The sequence below is a fragment of the Mobula birostris genome, chromosome 12 (genome assembly GCF_030028105.1).
Source record: "Mobula birostris isolate sMobBir1 chromosome 12, sMobBir1.hap1, whole genome shotgun sequence".
Classification (NCBI taxonomy): Eukaryota; Metazoa; Chordata; class Chondrichthyes; order Myliobatiformes; family Myliobatidae; genus Mobula; species Mobula birostris.
The window spans coordinates 82,171,212-82,194,780 of NC_092381.1; the positions used below are offsets into that span (position 1 = coordinate 82,171,212).

Sequence of the window (23,569 nt, forward strand, 5' to 3'; positions counted from 1 at the left end):
GCTGTGTCATATATAACCATATTACAATTACAGCACGGAAATGCAACCTCAGCCCTTCTAGTCCATGCCGAACTCTTACTCTCACCTAGTCCCACTGACCTGCACTCAGCCCATAACCCTCCATTCCTTTCCTGTCCATATAGCTGTCCAATTTAACTTTAAACCACAACATTGAGCCTGCTTCAACCATTTCTGCTGGAAGCTAGTTCCACACAGCTACCACTCTCTGAGTAAAGAAGTTCCCCCTCATGTTACCCCCAAACTTTTGCCCTTTAACTCTCAATTCATGTCCTTTTCTTTGAATCTCCCCCACTCTCAATGGAAAAAGCCTATCCATGTCAATCCTATCTATCCCCCTCATAATTTTAAATACCTCTATCAAGTCCCCCCTCAACCTTTTACGTTCCAAAGAATAAAGACCCAACTTGTTCAACCTTTCTCTGTAACTTAGGTGATGAAACCCAGGTAACATTCTAGTAAATCTTCTCTGTACTCTCTCTATTTTGTTGACATCTTTCCTATAATTCGGTGACCAAAACTCTACACTTGGGCGTGGGTGATCATGGTCTTCCATCTGTCTTCAATCTGTGCCTGTGAGAAAGATCCCCTTCACACTGTTGTTCTTAAATTTTCTCCCTATCCATGATGTTCTTGGCAAATTATTCTGCAGAAGCGGTTTACCATATCCTCTTTCTGTGCAATGTCTTTACCAGATGGGTGACCCTGGCCATTATCAAAAGATTGTCTGCCTGGCATCATGTGTTTAAATATGGTACATAAAATTAATCTTAAAGTAGGGTTATAGGTTTACTGTAATCACTAGAATTAAATAGCAATGTAAATAAATTATAATAATATGCTGATGTTATTGGTGTGTGATTAGTATTCAACCAATTTTGATGCAGATTCTTGATTATATTTTTGAGACCAACAGGAAGTAAAATAATTTAAACTAGGTATTTCTTACAAGTAAGCAAACCTGTTTCATTACAAATGAGTAATGTAGAAGAAATGGATGTGGTTTGGGTGAAGCATTATAAGTTGGTCTTTGTTTCTCCTATGATCACTCCCAAACAATAAAAGCTACAGAATGCCTGAATTGAATAGTGAATCAGCTGAAGATGATTATTGTCTAGTTAATTTATCAAATTAAATCAAAGGATTATATACAGGTCAAACAGAGTGTGATTTTTAACTTGTGCCTTTTTAATATTAACTCAAATAGATTTAGTAAATTTCATTAAATTATTAACAGTTCAGTAATCTTTAGAATACAAAATATTGGGCCAAATATTGCTTGGAAGCATACCCCAGTATGCAGAACTCTGACATTTCGTGGCAAGGAGGAGATGGACTGAGTAGTGAATTGTCATAAATTTCCAGCCAATTTGTGTTGCTGTCATATCAGCCTTCTCCAATTTCCTAGTATGTTTTTGAGTATTGTGGTGTAAATGTGAATGGAAAGTGGAATAGATTTTTTTGAGCTGTTTTTCCCAATTTATAATAATTCTGCTAATGATGAATTTAGTGAACCTGGCATGAAATTTAATAGCTACAGATCAGAAATTCCAATGGACATGGCAAATTATTTCCAGAAATTTAGTAAGTTTCAGTTGTACTTTTTTGAATTATTTCTTAGTTTTTCTTCTTCCCTCTCCTTTTATCTTAATCTATCCAACACGACTTGCATTCAATCCATCTTCTTCTGTCTGTTCACTGTTAAATTCTATAGATTAAATAGACCACTGAACTTCTGTAATACTCTTTAAAATTGAGCTCAACAATGAACGTTTGACTCGCCTGTTCTAATGCTACTGGCTTGGTCTTCGTGTCATTATTTTGTTTGATAATTGTTCTTGTGATGCATCAAAGTACATGTGACTATGTTGATAATGCATTACAAAACTAGTTATTGAGTGTTATAGTCCTTTGCCTTTGATGTCAAACCAAGAGAGAAGAGTTCTGAATTCTTAGTTAACATTTTGAGAGGTTAAAGTTGCTGGTGAACGCAGCAGGCCAGACAGCATCTCTAGGAAGAGGTACAGTCGACGTTTCGGGCCGAGAACCTTCATCAGGACTAACTGAAGGAAGAGCTAGTAAGAGATTTGAAAGTAGGAGGGGGAGGGGGAGATCCAAAATGATAGGAGAAGACAGGAGAGGGAGGGATGGAGCCAAGAGCTGGACAGGTGATTGGCAAAAGGGATATGAGAGGATCATGGGACAGGAGGCCTAGGGAGAAAGAAAAGGGGAAGTAGGGGAAAACCCAGAGGATGGGCAAGGGGTATAGACAGAGGGACACAGGGAGAAAAAGGAGAGAGAGAGAATGTGTGTATATAAATAAATAACGGATAGGGTACAGGCCCTCGTACCCCATCCATTATTTATATACCCTCTCCCCCCCTCTCCCCCCCTCTTCTCCCTCTGACTATACCCCTTGCCCATTCTCTGGGTTTTTTCCCGCCCCCTTCCACTTTTCCTTCTCCCTGGGCCTCCTGTCCCATGATCCTCTCATATCCCTTTTGCCAATCACCTGTCCAGCTCTTGGCTCTATCCCTCCCCCTCCTGTCTTCTCCTATCATTTTGAATCTCCTCCTCCCCCTCCCACTTTTAAATTTCTTACTAGCTCTTCCTTCAGTTAGTCCTGACGAAGGGTCTCAGCCCGAAACGTCGACTGTACCTCTTTCTAGAGATGCTGCCTGGCCTGCTGCGTTCTCCAGCAACTTTGATGTGTGTTGCTTGAATTTCCAGCATCTGCAGAATTCCTCGTGTTTGCATCTCTAAGAGATTAATTAATTACTTAGATTGTTGAAATTTGCTCTCCGCAGAGCTGAATTTCCACTTCAGTTGGCTATGAATTGCAATGTAAATTTGCCTTTCTGCTGCTTTTTCATTTTATCAAAGCTGGTTTGTTTTTTTTTTGTAAAATGCACACTTCTGAACAATGTTGGTAAGATGAAATATCAGAACCAGCAAATCGTATTTGCTTTGAATTTCCAGCAGCTACTAAAGATTTGTAATTGCACACATTTGGCAATGAACATCTGTCATCCTTTACTCCATTGGAGGCTGGGGTGCACTGGTGGCAACTGCAACTCTGCACTGTAGCTGGTTGGAAAGGTTGACTTATTGGAGTCTCGCTTACATAGTGGGACAGGGTGGGATCGTTGTTCAAGCAGAGCCTACCTGGAGCGATGGACGTGGTGGTGGGAATCAGGGTATCTGGAAATTGGGAGGAAATCAGAGTGCTAGCTCTGAGAATGGAAATGGAGACATGGAAATCAGAGTTCATGAAGTGACTGAATGGCCAACACTGAAGGTGGCATATCATGGAACCATGCTATGAAGATGATGGAAGGTTCATCTAGTGATGGGAGAGAGTGGGAATATTAAGCTAAATTGATGGACATACCTGGCATGTGTCCCAGAAATTTGTGGTGCTTTGAAGACCACATTATTCCATGGAGTGACCAAAGATGATTGCTCCAGGACAATACTGTCCTGGTTGTCTCTACTACTTTCCAAAGGGATATTTGCAATGGGAATGATTTATCCCTATGTACACGAGGTGAACATTGAGTTTTGGGCACAAGGGTAACTCAAGCCAGAAGTGTCTGGCCAAATTTCCAGAGTGAGACAAAATGCTTTTGAAATTGTTATTATTGCATTCAGTAGGGCAAGGGTAGGGAAATCAATTTTTCAGTTGCATAATCCTGGAAAATAAGCATTTTATGCAACTTGATTTAATTATAGAATAATATAGCACAGAAAGTGGTCCTTGGCCCATCTTGTCTACATTGACCAAATTGCCCACTTATGCTAGTCCTACTTGTTTGCTTTTAGCTCATATCTGTCTAAACTTTAGGGACATAATAAATGCAGATCAATGAAGGGTCTCAACCCAAAACTTTGACCTTCCCGGATACTGCCTGATTTGCTGAATGTTTTCTGTTTTGATTCATCTAACCTATTCCTTTCTATGAACTTTTAAGCTAAATCCTGGGTACTTTTATCTGAATTTTTTATTAGTTTACCATCTTATAGCACAGTGTTTAATTTTTCTGAGCTTGTGTGGATCTACATCTGTTATAATATTGACCACCATACTCCTGTTTCTCTTCCACCTCCAAACCATCCCTACCAACCCACTATATTGCCATCCAACCATCCATTTTATTCTGTGGTTGTAGCAGCTGAGAACTCCAAGTGAGAAGTTAGTAAAAGTAGCCAGAGTTCAGCATCAAATGGTGGGGGGGGGGGGGGGGGGAATCACAGCTGAAATCCAACATCAATTGCTTTATTCCAGCCACAAAAGGAGAGAGAAGTCTAACATAAATAAAATAATTCAGATGCTTTGGAAGCAAATGGTTCTGCAATGGTTCCTCACCTTGTCTGGTTGAAGTTCAATGAGATACTAATAGTTTTCATTAATACTTCTTAAAGTAGCTTTGCTTTGTGTCTTTTGGGAATTGACTTCAATTGCATCAGCTTGATTATGATTCATCTAGGTTAATGATTCACCTCTCTCACTACAAACTGTACCTTCCCCTGCCCTTAGGCAAAGCCATATAATTGAACTAAATCTTTTTGATATGCTTCTCATTGAATCCATTATGCAAATATTTAACCAGGGATGAAGTTAAATGTGGACAGGAGCAAATCATTCGCAATATAGCAGCTCTGCACACAATTCCACTGCATTAACTGGAACTGGCAAACATCTGGGTCTAATGATGCATTGCCAATGTTATCATGATGTTAATGTGTTCCTGTCAATGTCCACTATTAGCAAGTTCCCCAGTGTTCCCATTAAAGCTTCCTTGTAATCCAGTGTGGCTTCAATCATAGTTTGTAATATGAAAAAAGTCTAAGTCAATGAAGACAAAAGCTACTGGAAATCAGAAGCATTTATGAACAGGTAGAAGCAGAGGGCCCAGTGTTGGTAAATTGGATTAGTAAAGATGGAAACTATATGGTTGACATGAACATGATGGGCCAAAAGGCCGATTCTATTTGGCATAACATTATTAAATGGCTGTGGAGGCCAAGTCATTGGTATGTTTAAACTGGAGGTTGATAGGGCTGCAAAGGTTATGGGGAGAAGGCAAGAGAAAGGGGTTGAGAGGGAAAATAAATCAGCGTAGATTGAATGGCAAAGCAAATTCAATGGACTGGTTGGTCTAACTTGGATCCTGTGTCTAATGGTCTTGTGTCAGAGTGCTTTGAACAATCATACCAAATCAACATATTTTTATTGTTCTATATAGAAATGCCTTTCTTTTAATTAAAGTATTGCAGAGTGTTAGTCTTCTTAAGACTGTCATAGACAGGGGGTTGGGGAGGGGATAGTGGGGATAAGCTCCCACTGCCTATTAAATTCTCCCAGCGATGTGTGTCTCACGTAGCCCCTGGCAATCAAATCAAATCCAGTACCTGGCCTTCACGTGTGGCCTAGCTACTAAGCCTGGTGGAATATTTTACTGACAGGAGAAAGGGCAAAAGCAAGTTACCAGTGTCTTAAAACCAGTCTCTCCAGGCAGATGTGGCTCATCTGCCAAGGCTGGCATCTCATCTAGGAGAAGGAAACTCTGGTTCTAAACTTCTGCTTCCTTGTGGCTAAGCCTATTCACAGGGAAGGCTTCAGGAGTAAACCCTGAGGGAAAATACAGAGCTGGAGTCCCCACGGCAGTCCTACGTTGAGTTCAATGTTGACTGGCAACTGTTGCGATGCTGCTGGTGCCAAACTGGATCGGTCTCTACAGCTCTACAGCTGCATGGGGGGAGAGTCTGCTGCATGGGCAACAGTTTGCTCTCCATATCATACTTCCCTGGCTTGTGTTTCAACTTCAACAGCTGAAACATAAGATCATGGTGACCTTGGGCCATCATTATTTTTCTCTTGAAATCCCGTGCTAACTAATTCAGTCACTTGACTTTAATCTCTTCCTTAGAACCCTTTTGGAAAGTAATTATAGGTATGACCTATTGATTTGGAATTTTTTTTACTGTGGCACCTTACAACTTTTTTGTATTATATTCTTCATGATAGGGCTAATCCTGTAGAAAATTAGTTCCCAGTAGATAAGTTGCAGAATTATTTTTCAGCTATGCCCTTTAAGAGATTATAATGAAACCGCACCTCAGACCAGAAATCAGAAATTTGATATTGCTGGGAAGGAGTTCCAAACCCAGATACACTGGGCTATTGTATTCTCTTCAAAGTAAGGTCAGAAGTGGGAGGTTTTCTAATAATGAACCAATAAGGGAAGAGCCCTAAATGACATCCAGGCATGTGGAAATGCAGCAAGTGACATTTCCTTGCAATAATCATCTGCAGCAGGGGAGAGTACATCTTCAATAGTATCAGTATCATTAAACCTTTCATGATCCACGTGTTGGGTGTCACCATGGAGGAATTTAACCAGAACTAGTCATATTAGTACTGTGATTCCAGTAGTAGATGGTAGATATTCTGCAGCCATTTACTCTTCTCTTGACATCCTAGACCTTTCTAACCATCTGTAAGGCAACAATGTAATGGAGTCTCCTTCTCTTGTCCAGATAAATATATTTTCCACAGCTCAGCACATTCCAGAACATGGCAAACTAGATTGCCGATCGTTCTTTTGGTGCAGCTCATTAAGGCTAACATAAAAATCAAAGCATAAAATAAACTGCTGGAGGAACACAGCCAGTTGAGGAGCATCTGAGAGTGGGGTGGGGGGGGTCATGGGGGTTTGGGTGGAAGAGAGAGATGGTCATCATACTGAAACAGGTCTCAAAGTATGAATCAACTGATTTTTGAGTACCCTTAATAGAATGCAGTCAACTCAAAACTAAGAGCAGTACCTGGTGCAGCAATACAGCATTGAAATAGGCCTTTCAGCCCAACTTTTCCATGCTAACCCTGTGCCTGTCATTTGCCAGTGTTTGGTGCAGACCCCTCTAAACCCCTCCTATCCATATACTTATCCAAGTGTCATTTTAATATTATTTTACCTGCCTCAACCACTTCATCCAGCAGTTTATTGCCGATATATACTGCCCCCTGCATGGACAAAGATGCCCCTCGGGTCCCATTTAAATATTTCACCTCTCACCCTAAACCTATGCCCTCTAATTTTTATTTCTCTTTCCCTGGGAAAAAGACTATGTGCATTCATCTTATCTACACCCCTCATGATTTTACACACCTCTATAAGGTCACCCGTCAGTTTCTATATTCCTGCCCAACCTCGCCCTATAACACAGGCCCTGAAGTCCCGGCAACATCCTCGGTACAGCGGCACAGCTGGTAGTGCTGCCACCTCGCAACTCTAGTGTTCTGGGTTCAATCCCAACCTCTGACACTGCCTGTGTGAAGTTTGCATACTCCCCCTGCGAGCGTGTGGGTTTCCTCTCGTTGGCCCGACTCCCCCTCACATTCCAGAGACATGTAGGTTGGTAGGTTAATTGCCCGCTGTGAATCGTCCTCAGTATATAGCTGAGTGGTGGAATTGGGGAGGAGTTGATGGAGAGGTGGTTGGTGATTAGCAGAGGATTAATGTAAATGGTCACAAATCTGCCAACTCCAACCTTTCTGTTCCTCACTTGCTCCTCTTAATCTTTCACTGCTCTCTGGTCCACCTATCTCCAGCAGCCCCTGTCTTACACTTCCTCTTCTCCTCTTTGTACGGGCAATCTTCCCTCTCCACTCTCACTCCTGATGCAGGGTCTTGATTTGAAATATTGTCTGTTCCTTTCCCCCTAGAAAAGCTGCTCAACCCATTGTGTTTCTCCAACAGTGTAGTTTTGCTAATGAAAATGTTTGTTTAATGTTTGGTGTAAACTGTTTGGCTGCCTCCATGTTGTCTGACTTTATGACTCCAACCCTCACTTCTTAATGATATAATAATCTTCATACATAATACACTACTTCCAGATTTAAAATGTAATTATCTCATTAAACTATCAACAATATGCAGTGCAAATAGCTGAGAGAGATCAGGGTTGAGAGTAGACAAGGTTGGGTTGCTTTCTCTGGAGCAGTGGAAATTGAGGGAAGATCTGAAAGATGTTTATAAAGTTACAAGAAGCACAGGTGGAGTAGATAGCCGGTATCTTTTTCCCAAGGCTGTAATGTCTCATACTAGAAGGCATGCGTTTAAGGTGAGAGTGGGAAAGTTCAAAAGCAATGTTCAGGATAGGTTTTTTAACTCAGAGAGTCGTGGGTGCCTAGAATGCATTGGCCGGGGTGTTGACGGAGGCAAAAATATAACGGCATTTAAGAGGCTCCTAGATAGGTACATGAAGGTGCAGAGAGTAGAGCAATATGGACCCAGTACAGGCAGAAGGGATTAGGTGTCATTAACTTAATTAGATTGGCACAACGTCATGGGCCAAGTGCCTGTTCCTCTGCTGTTCTCTTCTATGTTCAGTGACATATCCACCTCATCCACTATTATTCCACATTGAGAATCCTGGTGCCCTTACCTTCACACCGTCACTGCCCTTACTCTTCCCCCAACCGCAACATCCCAAACTTTACCAGTTTAATATCAGAAGGATCTTTAGAGCTGCAGAAAACTAAGACAAGATCTTCACTTAAGCCCCATGGGAGCTTCAGCCATCAATGAACGTTGAGAGACGGAACCCTATGCAACAGTTTCTCAAGTACTTCAGTTTTGCCTTGGTTAAGGAGGAGATGAGTGACATTGTTGCAATGTAAGGAAACAGATTGTTTTGATGTACAATGAATGCAACCAAAGGCGTTTCCTGACAGCCTTTACTGTAAATATTATAATTATGGTAAATAATTTTGGGGAAAAATGCTCCAGTGAGTCATTCTGTGGAAAAAAAAAGGTCACAAATGGCAACCAGTCTACTTGCAATAGAACCTAAGAGCCATCCCATGTACCCTGATGCTCTGAGAGGTCGAGCTTTATCTTTCACTGTCTCAGTCAAGGCTGTGCCCCCATTCCTATGAACAATAGCCTTGATTTGAGTTTTATCATCACTTCCACATTTCTGTCAATCCTGGAAGCTGAAGCTTTTAGTCATTAGCCTCTTTACTCATTCTGGATGAGATAGGATTAGCCTTTTTGGAGTTCAATAACTCATTGGCAATATCGAAGCTAAGTTTGTCCGTTGTCAGCAAATAAACATCAGGAGTACAAAAATACAACTCTTAGAGGGAAAATCATGCAGGCATATTTGCAAACAACAGGAATTCTGCAGATGCTGGAAATTCAAGCAACACACATCAAAGTTGCTGGTGAACGCGGCAGGCCAGGCAACATCTCTAGGACGAGGTACAGTCGACGTTTCAGGCCGAGACACTTCGTCAGGACTAACTGAAGGAAGATTTAGTCAACTCTTCCTTCAGATAGTCCTGACGAAGGGTCTCGGCCTGAAACGTCAACTCTTGCTTCAGTTAGTCCTGACGAAGGGTCTTGACCTGAAACGTCAACTGTATCTCTTCCTAGAGATGCTGCCTGGCCTGCTGCGTTCACCAGAAACTTTGATGTGTGTTGCAGGCATATTTGCAATTCTGATATATGCAAGGCTCACTGGAATGAAAATCACGCCTTAAGCTCATGCAGAATATTTTACAGTAATCAGGTTCCCCAATTTAGCAGACCATATATTATGGGCAAGAAGAGTAATATTTTTCTCCCTGACTGATACTTATTGGAAATATCAGATTGTAAATGAAAGTAAATTCAAAAATCTGGGTCTGCAGGTTTGCTCTTGTTTTAGAAAATCTGGTACAGACGGTCAGTCAGGACATTTGAAGTCTCAGGGCTGTAGAGCAGATTAGATTTAAAGCAAATACCTTGCTTACTTGACTATTTCTGTTTGACTTGACCAGGATTTCCAGCGTTCCTGACTCCATTCTGAGGAATTCCACCAAAACTGCCAGTCTGCGGAATTCACATCTCGTAGTGTTAGGAGCCAAGCAATGGAGAAGCATTACAGAATGTTTCTGTGACAGAAACAAAATTCATCTAATGTAAGTGATTTATCAAGCTACACCGTGTATGCAGAGTGACACATACAAAATGCTGGAGGAACTCAGCAGGTCAGGCAGCATTACGGAAATGAATGAACTGTCGATGATTCTACCTCAGACACTTCATCAAAGCTGTATGTGTTGCTCTGGATTTCCAGCATCTGTAGAATCTCTTGTATTTACCATATGTGCAGGCTTGCTTTCAGTCACACTGCACTGTAGAAAGGACAGTTATTGCACAGATTCAGTTGGGACACAGATATCCGCAAGGACCAAGTTTATACGTTTCTTGTTTAATCAATCTCTAACTCCTTTACACATTCAGTAATGATTTTTAAAATTTGTCTTTCTATTTCTTGAAGTGATTACTTTCAAGCCTCAATTAGGGAGAGTTCTATCGCCAGTACATTTTCCTTCAGACATAACTAATTTCTCATTCATTTTTTGTTTATGCAAATAAAAATATCCTTTTCTATCAAAACCATATTTTTGGGTTTGAAGGATTAATTGTATACAAAATAATTTATATTTACTTTAACAGAACAATGCTTTCAAATGAAGTAAATTCCTTTCCTAAGGCAAAATCTAAATCAAATAAAGTCAAAATGTCATTCTTCCAATCAATGGAATTTGTAATTCAACATAGCACTAAAAACTATGTATAGAAAATATCACCCATGTAACTCCTTGGAGAATACTTAATACCAATCCAAATTTTCTTTGCTAATTCATTTTTCATCTCTCGGAGAGATAAATGGTACTTCAATAGATTTCTCAATTGCTAGTTGTCTTTCACTACCAGACCAAGGTGAAAATTGCTCATGAGTTGGCATTAACTATGGCTAATGGATAAGATATTTAGTAATGTAAATTGTTCCAACCCTTTCCTGAAGCACTTTTTTTTAATAAATGCCCCCTCTAATAGGAATTGCCATCTGTGATTAAGAACATGCAGTTATTTTATTTCTCTCATGGGTGGCTGGGTAGCACAGAGGTTAGCACAACGCTTTACAGTACCAGTGACACGGGTTCAATTCCTGCCACTGCCCGTAAGACATTTGTACATTCTCCCTGTGATGGGTTTCTTCCAGGTGCTCCTGTTTCTGCCTACAGTCCAAAGATATACCAGTTGGTAGGATAATTGGTCATTGTAAATTTGTCCTGTAATTAGACTCGGGTTAAATTGAGGGTTGCAGGATTGGAAGGACCTATTCCGTGCTGAATCTCAAATAATAAATAAATAAGAAAATAAATTTCAGTAAGGCGACAAAACATGACCCGGCCCATATTTTTGCCTGCAGTACTGTGCACCTAGTGTGTCTTAGGCACCCTAGATTTTGTATATGGTTTCCAATGGTAAGGCCTCCATAGATTGCAACATCATCGAGGCTGTCTGGGATTACCCGGAGAGACAGAAACAAGCGAGACACCCGAAGTCTGCAGGAGAACTGTTGGGAAGTTCTCCAAGATGCTTGGAACAACCTACCAGCTGATTTCCTTTAAAAAAAATTAATGACAGTGTACCTAAGCGGAATTGATGCAGTTTTAAAGGCAAAGGATGGTCACACCCAACATTGACTTGATTGGCCTGCTGAGTTACTCCAGAATTTTGTGTGCGTTGTTTTGGATTTCCAGCATCTGCAGATTTTCTCATGAGTGATTTGATTTTTTTTTTACTGTTTACTGCTCTTTATAGTAATTTTTCATCTTTAGAAGCTTTTCATTTCATTATTTTTGAAAGCATCTTCACCTTACAGATTCTTTTTGCATGAGCCTAGGACTTTTGCACAGTACTGCATGTGTTTTTGCTTATCAAAAGAACTGCTCAGGAATGTTCCAGTCAATATATAGCACACTCTAGATTTGGTAAGATGGCAGGAAATACAAGATTTTTCAAAAATTCCATTTCAGAGGTCCCAGCAGTATAAAATATAAAGTTACAATTGGATTTTTATTGTGATCATTGCACTGTCATCCAATCTAACACAACATGTGGTTGGTCCCTAATAGAAAATATCTGTTCCAAAATTCTTTATTGCACAATAATTAATTTCAGCTTGAAAAACACTTAACCAAATGATAAATTGAATCAAGCAAGTGCATAGTTTTGTTAAAAAAACGTCTGCTGTCATGAAGTGTAGTTTTCACATGCTTATGTGTCTGTGGAAAACAACTCTTGCAAAATGCTCTGTTGCGCAACGCTTATTTTGAATCTGAGACATATACTGTGTATTGTAGATATATCCAGTGTAAGTTCAAATTTGTAAATCTTTCTGAAGTATCATATACTCTGAACTATTTGCCAAAAATTCCAGCAAGCTGAGTTGGAAATAGATTGATTTTCGACTCTGTGATGCTGTGAGTATTTTGTTCTATTTTAAAACACGCTGTGGGTTAAGTACTGGATCTGACAATGCCATCCTTTTTCACTGCAAATGGATCCAATATAGATTGTTAACTGACAAATGATAGTTTTCTTTTGCTATGTACTGGAAATTCAGCTTCTGCTCCTATTTTATCCTTGTATCCATCATGTGATTGGAATACCTCAATAATGTAACGAGCATTGGAAACCTAATAATCTAGAGGGAGTGCTCATTAACCAATGGCTGGTTGTCACTTCCAGAATAATATTTTTTATTTGTTAATGTTACACTGAAAGGAACACTCATGTGAGTTGGTAAGTTCATAAACTTATCTTTGCATCCGGGCTTGATCCTGCATGGAACAATTTCCATTCTCATATCTCTACCTACAGACAACACAATTGGCATTTATCTTTATATCAATACTTCTAGGCCTGATAATCCTAGCACCCAGCAATATTATAAAATAGGTCCATGATCTAAACAGATGTTGGCCAATCATGTTACTCCATTTATATAGCATTCAACATGCTTTTTTTCTGGTGATGCCTGCTATTATGAGGCCCACTCTACCAGGCAAAGACCTGTCCATTCATAGGTTTCTTTAGTTCTTTGAATTGATCCTTTTATTATACTGTACGTTTCCTTTGTTGATGTGTAAGTCACCCCAGCTCAGCAGAAACCAGGTGGTGGGCTGCTTGGTAAAATCAAACAGTAAAGCTACAAGGTGCCCAAACTTCAGAAGTATAGCATGCTTGACTGTGAAGGCAACGGGGATATCCACTGTAAATAAGCTTGTCTGATTGCAGTAAAAATCCAATTATAACCTGTAGGTACCTCTGAAACGAGAGCTTGTGCAAAGTTTTGCAATTCCTGTCAGCCCTCCAATTCCAGAAACTCCTATATTAAATTGACCTGTAACTTTCCAAGTGATAAAGACAAACATTTAGCTGAGAAACATTGGTCAGATCGTGTTTTGAAGTTTTTCAGTAAAGCCTATGCTATGACCTTGCCACTATGTGCATAATGGAAACTTTAAATGGCATTGCACCAGCATCACTGCTGTGTAAATCAAATGTGTATTAGGATTAATGGACACTTTGTGGTAGAAGGAATAATAGAACTGCTTTACTGTATTGTTGGGCTTCAAAATTTTATATAGAATACAGTAAGATTAGTGGCTCAGCTGGTTGATACAACATTCACTCTGTGCCTTGCAATAGGGTACTACAGCCAATGGGTGGGACTACAACCAGAGGTCATGGGTTAAGGGTGAAAAGTTTAAGGGGAACATGAGGGGGAACTTCTTCACCCAGAGGGTCATGAAAGGGTGGAATGAGCCAACAGCACAAGTGGTGCATGCGAACTCAATTTCAACGTTTAAGAGAAGTTTGGATAGATACATGGATGGTAGAGGAATGGGGTCTATGGTCTGGGTGCAGATCGATGGGAATAGGCTGTTTACATGGCTTCAGCGTGGCCTAGATGGGCCAAAAGGCCTGTTCCAGAGTTGTACTTATCTATGACTCTATATACTGGATGTAGTGGCTTAGCCCTCACTACACTAGTATTCAGAGACCTAGAACAGAAATCGTGCTATTTTATTTGGGGAATTTAAATTTAATTAAATAAACCTGGAATGAAAGGAATTTGTTTCAGCGATAATAACTTTGAAACTACCAGACTGCGTAAAACCCAACTGGTTCATGAATGCCCTTGTACATGATAAATAATCATATTTAGGTTTGGTATGTGGGTGACTCCAGTCCCACCAACATAGCTGGATTCTTTACTCCCTACAGAAGAAACCATACTGTATTTACCAACAAGGTGGATAATGAATGGCAAACTTATCCGTTAAGTAATAAACTGCTGGATTTTAATCAGCACTAATTATAAGTAGAAATTTACCACTGGAGTCTTTGATGTCATGAAATATCAGGCAGGGCTCCTGCTGGAGGAGGATACCCAGTGAATCTTACTGTTAAGTACGGAATTGTGAAGCGTGCACCAGGCATAAAGAACTTTGGGTATCTTGCCCACCATAGCTGAAGAGCTGGCTTGTAATGATTGTTTAGTTCCCTACATTTAAAATGTGGGGCAAAATTGGAAGCATTCACCTGTATAAGCAATTTGATTTCACTTGTAGGGAGAAAGGGTATAATTATTTAATCAATCACTTATATGGCATGTACTGTCTGCATTTAATTAAATCATGACTTTATTGTAAAACTTTAAATTAATGTATGCTTACATGAAAGCAATCTATCTGCACCCTATTTGTACTACGCTGGAGGTTGCAAGGTCTGGTTAATAAATAGCATATGTTAGACACTACAGTGGTATGCAAAAGTTTGGGCACCCCGGTCAAAATTTCTGTTACTGTGATCAGCTAAGTGAGTAAAAGATGACCTGATTTCCAAAAGGCATAAAGTTAAAGATGACACATTTCTTTAATATTTTAACCAAGATTACTTTTTTATTTCCATCTTTTACAGTTTCAAAATAACAAAAAGGAAAAGGGCCTGAAGCAAAAGTTTGGGCACCCTGCATGGTCAGTACTTAGTAACACCCCCTTTGGCAAGTATCACAGCTCGTAAACGCTTTCTGTAGCCAGCTAAGAGTCTTTCAATTCTTTGGAGATTTTCGCCCACTCTTCCTTGCAAAAGGCTTCAAGTTCTGTGAGACTCTTGGGCCGTCTTGCATGCACTGTTCTTTTGAGGTCTTCCACAGATTTTCGATGATGTTTAGGTCGGGGGACTGTGAGGGCCATGGCAAAACCTTCAGCTTGCACCTCTTGAGGTAGTCCATTGTGGATTTTGATGAGTGCTTAGGATCATTATCCTGTTGTAGAAGCCATCCTCTTTTCATCTTCAGCTTTTTTACCAACGGTGTGATGTTTGCTTCCAGAATTTGCTGGTATTTAATTGAATTAATTCTTCCCTCTAACAGTGAAATGTTCCCCGTGCCACTGGCTGCAATACAAGCCCAAATCGTGATCGATCCACCCCTGAGCTTAACAATTGGAGAGGTGTTCTTTTCATGAAATTCTGCACCCTTTTTTGTCCAAACATACTTTTGCTCATTGCAGCCAAAAAGTTTTATTTTAACTTCATCAGTCCACAGGACTTGTTTCCAAAATGCATCAGGCTTGTCTAGATGTCCCTTTCCAAACTTCTGACGCTGAATTTTGTGGTGAGGATGCAGGAAAGGTTTTCTTCTAATGACTCTTCCATGAAGGTCATATTTGTGCAGGTGTCGCTGCACAGCAGAACAGTTCACCACCACTCCAGAGTCTGCTAAATCTTCTCGAAGGTCTTTTGCAGTCAAACGGGGGTTTTGGTTTGCCTTTCTAGCAATCTTACGAGCAGTTCTCTCAGAAAGTTTTCTTGGTCTTCCAGACCTCAACTTGACCTCCACCGTTCCTGTTAACTGCCATTTTTTAATTACATTACCATCTGAGGAAACATTTGCCTGAAAACACTTTGCTATCTTCTTATAGCCTTCTCCTGCTTTGTGGGCATCATTTATTTTAATTTCCAGAGTGCTAGGCAGCTGCTTAGAGGAGCCTATGGCTACTGATTCTTGGGACAAGGTTTCAGGAGTCAGGGTACTAATAAAGCTTTGAAATTTGCATCACCTGCTTTTCCTAACGATGATTGTGAACAAGCCATAGCCCTAACAAGCTAATTAAGGTCTGAGACCTTGGTAAAAGTTATCTGAGAACTCAAATCTTTTGGGGTGCCCAAACTTTTATATGGTGTTCCTTTCCTTTTTCCACTCTAAAATTGTACAAAACAAAAATAATACACTAATCTTGCTTAAAATGTTGAAAAGAATGTTTCATCTTTAACTTTATGACTTTTGGAGATCAGTTCATCTTCTACTCACTTAACTATTCACAGTAACAGAAATTTTGACTGGGGTGCCCAAACTTCTGCATTATCCTGTATATTCACTGTAAAATAAAATACAGTGGATTCTGATTAACTGGGCCATCCATTAATCAGGGCATTTGGGACAATTCTTAAAGAACAAAAAGTAATTGAGAAAATTGTGAAGATTCCCTTTGATTATTTGAGGGAACTGTGCCACTTAATTGGGGAAAGTGACAGTTTATAACTAGCATCAGTCAAGTGTACTTGTGCGGCTGTTAGATGCTACGTGGTGCTTAGAGCAAACAGTTTTTAAATAGCGTCAGTTGTGTGTGTCTGTGTTCAGAAAGCAGTGATTTTTGTCACTGATAGTTGGTAATAAATAAGCAGTATGATAACTCAGAACTGTTTTGCTCACTGTGGTTTCAAGCATTCAGGATTGAAGATGCCAGAAATGGCAGGGAGTGAAAATGAAACAATTTCACTTCTTCAACAAGTTAGGGACTATGAAAATGTGAATGAATCAACAATCACCTTAAATATTAGAATGAAAATGAAGATTTGGAGGATGCAATTGTCAATAATATTGTATGAAGGCAGTCTATTGTTTCTACTAGTCGACTGCTCTGATTTTGTTCCTTGAATACACTGTATGAATTCTTCGGTCAATAACTATTGGAACTAATGCACAGATTTATAGCACTGTAATATTTTGTGTTCTAATTTGTTCTGTAGTTCATTTAAATGCATAATTTGTTACTCATTTGTCTTTTTTTTTATATCTTTTTAAATATTTCTATGTAACTTAGTCTAATTGATGCAGCTGCTTAATTGGGCCAAAATATACAGATCCCAAGGCGTCCCAATGAAATATAACGTACTGCATTCTTATTTCATCTGTGTCGGGGGAGGGCGCAGAGCATGACAAGGCACTCTATATCATGGAAGTGAGCATCTCTGTTCTAGCTAGCAAATTGTCAAAACATTCTCATTTTTCAAGCAAACAGCAAGCAAACTGAAATTATTGCTGGTTTTCAGGAATCCTCCAGAGACTTAAGCATGAAACTTGGTTTGTGCTTCTGTGTAATACAGATAGAATGCTGCATTGGTGATGTCAAAACGTTGGGCCCTTTCCAGACTATTACCAAAATATGGGTTAAGAAGGGCATCTTCAACTTTTTGGAACAAGGGTAGAGACAAGGTAGAGACTGTTGTTAAAGAGAGGAGATTATTAACACTCATTTCTGTTTTAGCATTGGTATATTGCAAAGCAACTTATCCAGTGGCAGCACCATACAAACCAGCAAGATCTCTTAGATTGGCATTGAGTGTCAATGAGTTCATTGGCTCAGCCTTGGATGATGTCATATTAGACAAAAAAAAAGCCTCAGTATTCCTGACTTGGGGTGGAGAGATGTTGAGTGGGTTAGGTGCAGGATATTAATAGCAGGAGGATGGACTTGAAAGAAAAACAAGTGGTTATGAACACAGGGCAAGCATAAAATTGTGGTTTTTCCTCCCAGTTGAACAGAGGCTTCTGAGATTAATATTATTTGTTAATGAAAAATAAATGGAAAAAATCGGCCTCTCCCAGTCAAATTGATGCAAGGCAGAGGGTCTTTAAACAGGGGTCACAGAAGAACCTGTTGGAGAAGAGGCGTGTTTTATTTGTACGAGAATTTGTTAAAATCTGGAATCAAAGGTGCTAGAAGTGGATCACAAGCAAGAGAAAATCTGCAGATGCTGGAAATCCAGCAACTGTTGGGGGAACTCAGCAGGCCAGGCAGCAGCTATGGAAAAGAGTAAACAGTCGACATTTCCTCAGATTTTCCACGGATGCAGCCTGGCCTGCTGAGTTCCTCCAGTGTTTTGCGTCTGTTACTAGATGTAGATGTCGTTGTAACTTTCAATAATAGAAAAGAATACGGACTTTAATGGATGAAATTTACAGGACCAGGGGCAAGAGAGCATGTGTGTAAGGGTGGGGTAGGGGTGACTACTTGACTAATTCTGTTAGAGTTGAAACATCTGACCAAATGGTGCACTACTCTGCTCCAAGTTAGTGGTAATTTCAAGAGTGCAAGTTGATATTCAATGAGGAATCCCTCCAGCACAATGGTCAGGACATCACAGGCAAGGCCTAATCAAATTGCCAAAGCATACCCCATAGGGTAATACCTAGAGTTCCCCATGTTTGGTTGGGTTCCTTTGTAGGTTCTGTAGCCCAGAGCTACAGAAGTATGGATGGGGAAGCCGACTAGCTATTGGCCACAACTGAAGTGGACACGAAAGCTGGGCCTCAGACAGCTCCGGGCCTATATCTGTGATTTCAATCTGCCCAGAAAGTGGAAAAGAGGAAGTACATTGGGGAAGGTTATTAGTAGATGGAAGCAGAATAGGAGGGAGTGATCACTCACATTAGGAATCTCATGTTACTTGGGTCGTTTAAAAATATAGCAGCTTTGCAGAATATAAAACCTGTTTCCTTTTCTAACCTATGTTTAACTGGATACATTAAACTGATATTCAGCAAAAATCATCTGCAGGTCTGAGTATGAAAAAACCTTCCAGTTTTGAAACTGACGATCCTACCCATTATTGTTGTTCTAGCACTTGAAAAGGATACTTAAACCAATCCCAATTCCCTGTTCTTTCCCACAGCCATAGTTTTTGTTTCTTTTCTCTTCCAAATATCAGTCAACATATTTAACAAGTATACTGACCGACTGAGAAATTAGCTTAATCCTTCTTTCACAATGCGAAAACTAATACAATTCAGGTTTTGCCACAAATTTGAATATACTATTAGAAGAGTTTGTATTGGTAATAAACCGTTCCTTATACTGCAGTTGAAAGTCGAAGTGAAGTATCCTACTTACTATTTTTACTCTCACTACGTTGCATTATTTGTCAACGTTAACATCAGTAATTCATGAATCAGATTACCCACAGGAGTGTTAGTGTGAGTGTAAGTGTTAGTGTGGGTGTTTTACTCAAAGATAGCCAACCACATCCATGAAACCTATTCCAGCATTTCCACAGTGCAGACTTTGGGCTCCAAGAGAAATTCAGTGAAGAAAACTGACCCAACACCAACCTGAAGCCAATTCTGTCACTTGCTTGTCATCACTAAGGAGGGGGCTTCATGTAAATTAGGGTGCAGATTGTAACCAACGTCTTCCTGCCTGGACTGTCGCCAGGACCGTCACATTTGCCTGAACCAAAAGCATGGTTGATAAAAGTATTTACATATGGGATGAATACAAATGGACCTTGGATGATCGGTGTGAACGCAATTGGACAAAGCACCCTATGGTTCTATTTAAATGAGGATTACGCTGCTTTCATTCCTCAACTCAACTGCCCAGAAGCTGTTTCAACTGGCGTACCATCCAAGGGGGCAAACTGAGAGTATGTATTCATTGTCAGAGTACAGGGAAGACCCGAGGTGCCACATAATTGGCCCACTCCATCTTGCCAAGGGACTGCAATGTACAAAGCTGTGAGGAACGTGGTAAAAAGAGCCTGAATTAGCGAGATGATATAACTCAATATCTGCCATGACTCTATATAAAGCTACTGTGGGTAGGTTAAGCTGCTCATGAGATCTGGGACAATTATGGATTGTCTGGGATATTATCAACTTTGTGTTTAAAGAAAGAAGCAAGTTCTCAGCAGGTCAGGCAGCATCCATGGAAATGAAAAAACAGTCGATGTTTCAAACTGAGATACTTCTTTAGCACTGGAAAGGAAGGGGGAAGATATCAAAAGGAGATGCTCTTCCTTCCTTTTGTTCTATGATCCACTTTCTCTCCTATCACATTCTTTCCTCTCCAGCCCTTTGTCTTTCCTATCCCCCTGGCTTCATATATCACCTTCTAGACATCCTCCTCCTCTTTCCCCCCCCCCCCCACCTTTTTATTCTGGTGTCTTCCCCCCTTACTTTCCAGTACTGAAGATGGGTCTTGACCTGAAACAACCACCTTTTGTTCATTTCCTTTGCTGCTGCCTGACCTGCTGAGTTCCTGCAGCATTTTGTGTGTGTGTTGCTCTGGATTTCCAGCATCAGCAGACTTTCTCAAATCTCTCACCACCATTTTTGTCATTTGTTAGTTACAGCCCCTACGCAGTGAAGCAGGAGTGTGGGGTGAAAAGCATGCAAAACAGTAGAAGCTACACTCTGCTGACAGGGTTAAGCCTTCCTTTTCAAAATTATAAACATAACAATAATATTGATAAACAGAGAATGGGCTGACATTATTAATAGCTAACATTTTCAAATATAAAATTGCTGATAGTGCAAGTATGTTAGATCTCCCCAACTCTAAATATAATTGAACATGGTAAAAGATAGATAGACATAGACATACTTTATTGATCCCGAGGGAAACTGAGTTTCATTACAGCTGCTCCAACCAAGAATAGAGCATAAATGTAGCAATACAAAAACCACAATCAAACAACAAAATGCAAACTATGCCAGATGGAAATGAAAAAAAAACAAAAAAAAAACCCCAAACTAGAAAAGAAAAAAAACACTAAATTAAGCTAAGCAAAACTAGACTAAGCTAAACAAAACTAAAACAAAGTCCGGCTAACATATTACATTGGATACAATCATTAGTGACGTTAACTCCACTCCTCTATCTGTATACTTTTAGTTAAAAAAAAGGATTCAAAAAAGGTCAAACTACATCATATGAAAATGTTGAATAAATGGTCTCCAAGTTTCTTTAAATATAACCGAAGGATTAGAGGTGCCATATCTGATTTTCTCCAAATTTAAGCAAGATGAAGTTTGAGAAAACCATTGAAATGTAGTAGGAGGATTGACCTCTTTGCAATTCAATAAGACAGGTCTTCTAGCCATTAATGTAATGAATTCCATCATCGACAGGCTGAAGGGGATAAGTAACTCTCTTCCATCATTGATAACCCAAAAATTGCAGTAATGGGGTGAGGTTGCAAATCAATACACAAAACTGTAGAAATAATATCAAAGATGTCTTTCCAATATTTATCCAAAAAAGGGCAAGACAAGAACATACGAGTCAAGAAAGCAACTTCAGAATGACATCTATTACAAATAGGGCTAACGGAGTTAAGTCATCAGACAACCAAGACTCAGGACTCTGTGGTCCCGCTGACTCTGCCACAAATTCTGACAAGTAATTGAACAACAGGGGAAAGAAACCTCGTAAACATCCTGTTCCTTGATGGCAGAACCCACAGGCATTGCAAAAGATAAGGCTGGATATTTTGTAACTAAATTCAGCCTAAGGTCACCAGACACATCCCCTTTAGCTGATTTACTGCACACGAGCCCCAAGCCCCAGCCTTTCTAATTAGTGCTGCTGAAGGTTTACTCCAGCGCTGACAGTGAAAACAATTAAGAAGTATTCCCGCACCGAGGATGTTTTACTTTCATAGTTTTGTTGCTTTTCCTAACTTTTCCCAACTTTTCCCATTGCAGTCATCCAGTGTAAATCAATAATGTAATATAACCACAGGCTTATTATTAGAATTTGAGCTGAGTTAATGTCTGAGAATGATGACGCTTTTGTTACTTTAGAACATTAACTGAAATTACATTTCCTCGTTAACTGCAACTTATTCACTGCTGGCTGTCAAGTAGGTACCTGTCGAGAAATGTTAGCAAAATTCCAACGGTGTTTCATGCATTCAAGGGTGATGTTAAATCTTCTGTGTGCTAACTGATTTGAACAAGTCACATTTCCTTGTTCCATTTTCTGTTTAAAGCACTTTTGAATTTCTTGAGCTTGTGAGAAGCATCTATAAAATGTACAAATGCACTAAAATAACATTCATATTGATATTCTTGTACATTTCTCCTGTCATAGTCTAAAGAACATATCAAAGATTCCTTTTCAAGTATTGTGCAGATTTTACAAACAAAACTTTTTTCAAGATCCTGAACGATATTGATAAATATTTTTCACATTGCAGGGTAATGTTTTGGAAAAAGATATTTGCAATGCAGATGTAAATGTTTTCCATGTGTTGGTAGAAAGAGTAATCTGAATTGAGATTACATTTTAATTGCCTTGCAGATTCCACTTAGTTGTCCATTTGGTAATTGTCTAATAAAAAAAAATCGTAAGAAAAGTTTGTGGATATTTTTTGTGCCAAGCAAATTTTGTCACATTCCGCTCTCAGATTTGTTTTTGGACTGATTTTCAAATCCTGGAAGAATTCCTAAAAGAATTTCAGAATTTGGGATGAAGTATGGAAAAAGCTGTCAGAGCTACTTCACTCTATTGTTTCAAGAACTTTCCCCTCACAAAGACTTTCAACCCAATAATTAATTTTCACTGCCCTAAACCTCAGCTGGCATGTGTAGGGGCTGTAGAATAGAAATCAAAGAAGAAATTTGAAAATGTATAACTGGTCTCATGGAATTTCTATTTCCCAACAGCCTTCATCAGGACTTAGATATATTTACCTCTTTCAGCTTAAAGATCTTTTTTGTTGGCAAGTGGTAGCCATTGGAATTTGCCAGATTTAGTGAAGACATCCATTTGAGATACTTCCATATGCTTTAGTAGCTAGCCAAATTGATAAATAATTGAGAGATAGCATAAGATATAGGAGCAGAAGTAGGCTGTTTGGCCCATTGAGTCTGCTCTGTCATTCAATCATGGGCTGATCCAATTCTTCCAGACATCTCCATCCCCCTGCCTTCTCCCAATACCCTTTGATGCCCTGGCTAATCAAGAACCTATCTATCTCTGCCAAAAAATGCACCCAATGACTTGGCCTCCACAGCTGCTCACGGCAACAAATTCCACAGATTTACCACCTTCTGACTAAAGTAATTTCTCTGTATCTCAGTTCTAAAAGGACGTCCTTCAATCCTGAAGTCGCACCTTCTTGTCCTAGAATCCCCTGCCATGGGAAATAACTAATATCTAATCTGTTCAGGCCTTTTAACATTCAGGATGTTTCTATGAGATTCCCCCCTCATTCACCTGAACCCTAGGGAGTACAGCCCAAGAGTTGCCGTATGTTTCTCATACAGCAACCCTTTCATTCCTGGAATCATTCTCGTGAATCTTCTCTGAACCCTCTGCAATGTCAGTATATGCTTTCTAAAATAAGGAGCCCAAATCTACACACAATATTCCAAGTGTGGTCTCACGAGTGCCTTATAGAGCCTCAACATCACATTCCTGCTCTTATATTCTATACCTCTAGAAATGAATGCCAACTTTGCATTTGCCTTCTTCACAACCAACTCAACCTGGAGGTTAACCTTTAGGGTATCTTGCACAAAGACTCCCAAGTCCCTTTGCATCTCTGCATTTTGAATTCTCTCCCCT

The 23,569-nt window shown here is 39.7% G+C and overlaps 1 protein-coding gene across 2 annotated transcripts in view; it reads left to right on the top strand.

Annotated features, from left to right (window-relative positions):
* The window catches only part of ddr2a (discoidin domain receptor tyrosine kinase 2a), a 154,096-nt gene that overhangs the window by 12,629 nt on the left and 117,898 nt on the right, over positions 1-23,569 (top strand). Inside the window, exons 2-3 of one of the 2 annotated variants that reach the window (XM_072274220.1) lie at positions 9,848-9,988; positions 14,853-14,908. The gene's annotated coding sequence lies outside the window, so the exon portion shown is untranslated. The remainder of the gene's footprint in view (positions 1-9,847; positions 9,989-14,852; positions 14,909-23,569) is intronic. The other variant, XM_072274219.1, reaches the window with a different exon arrangement.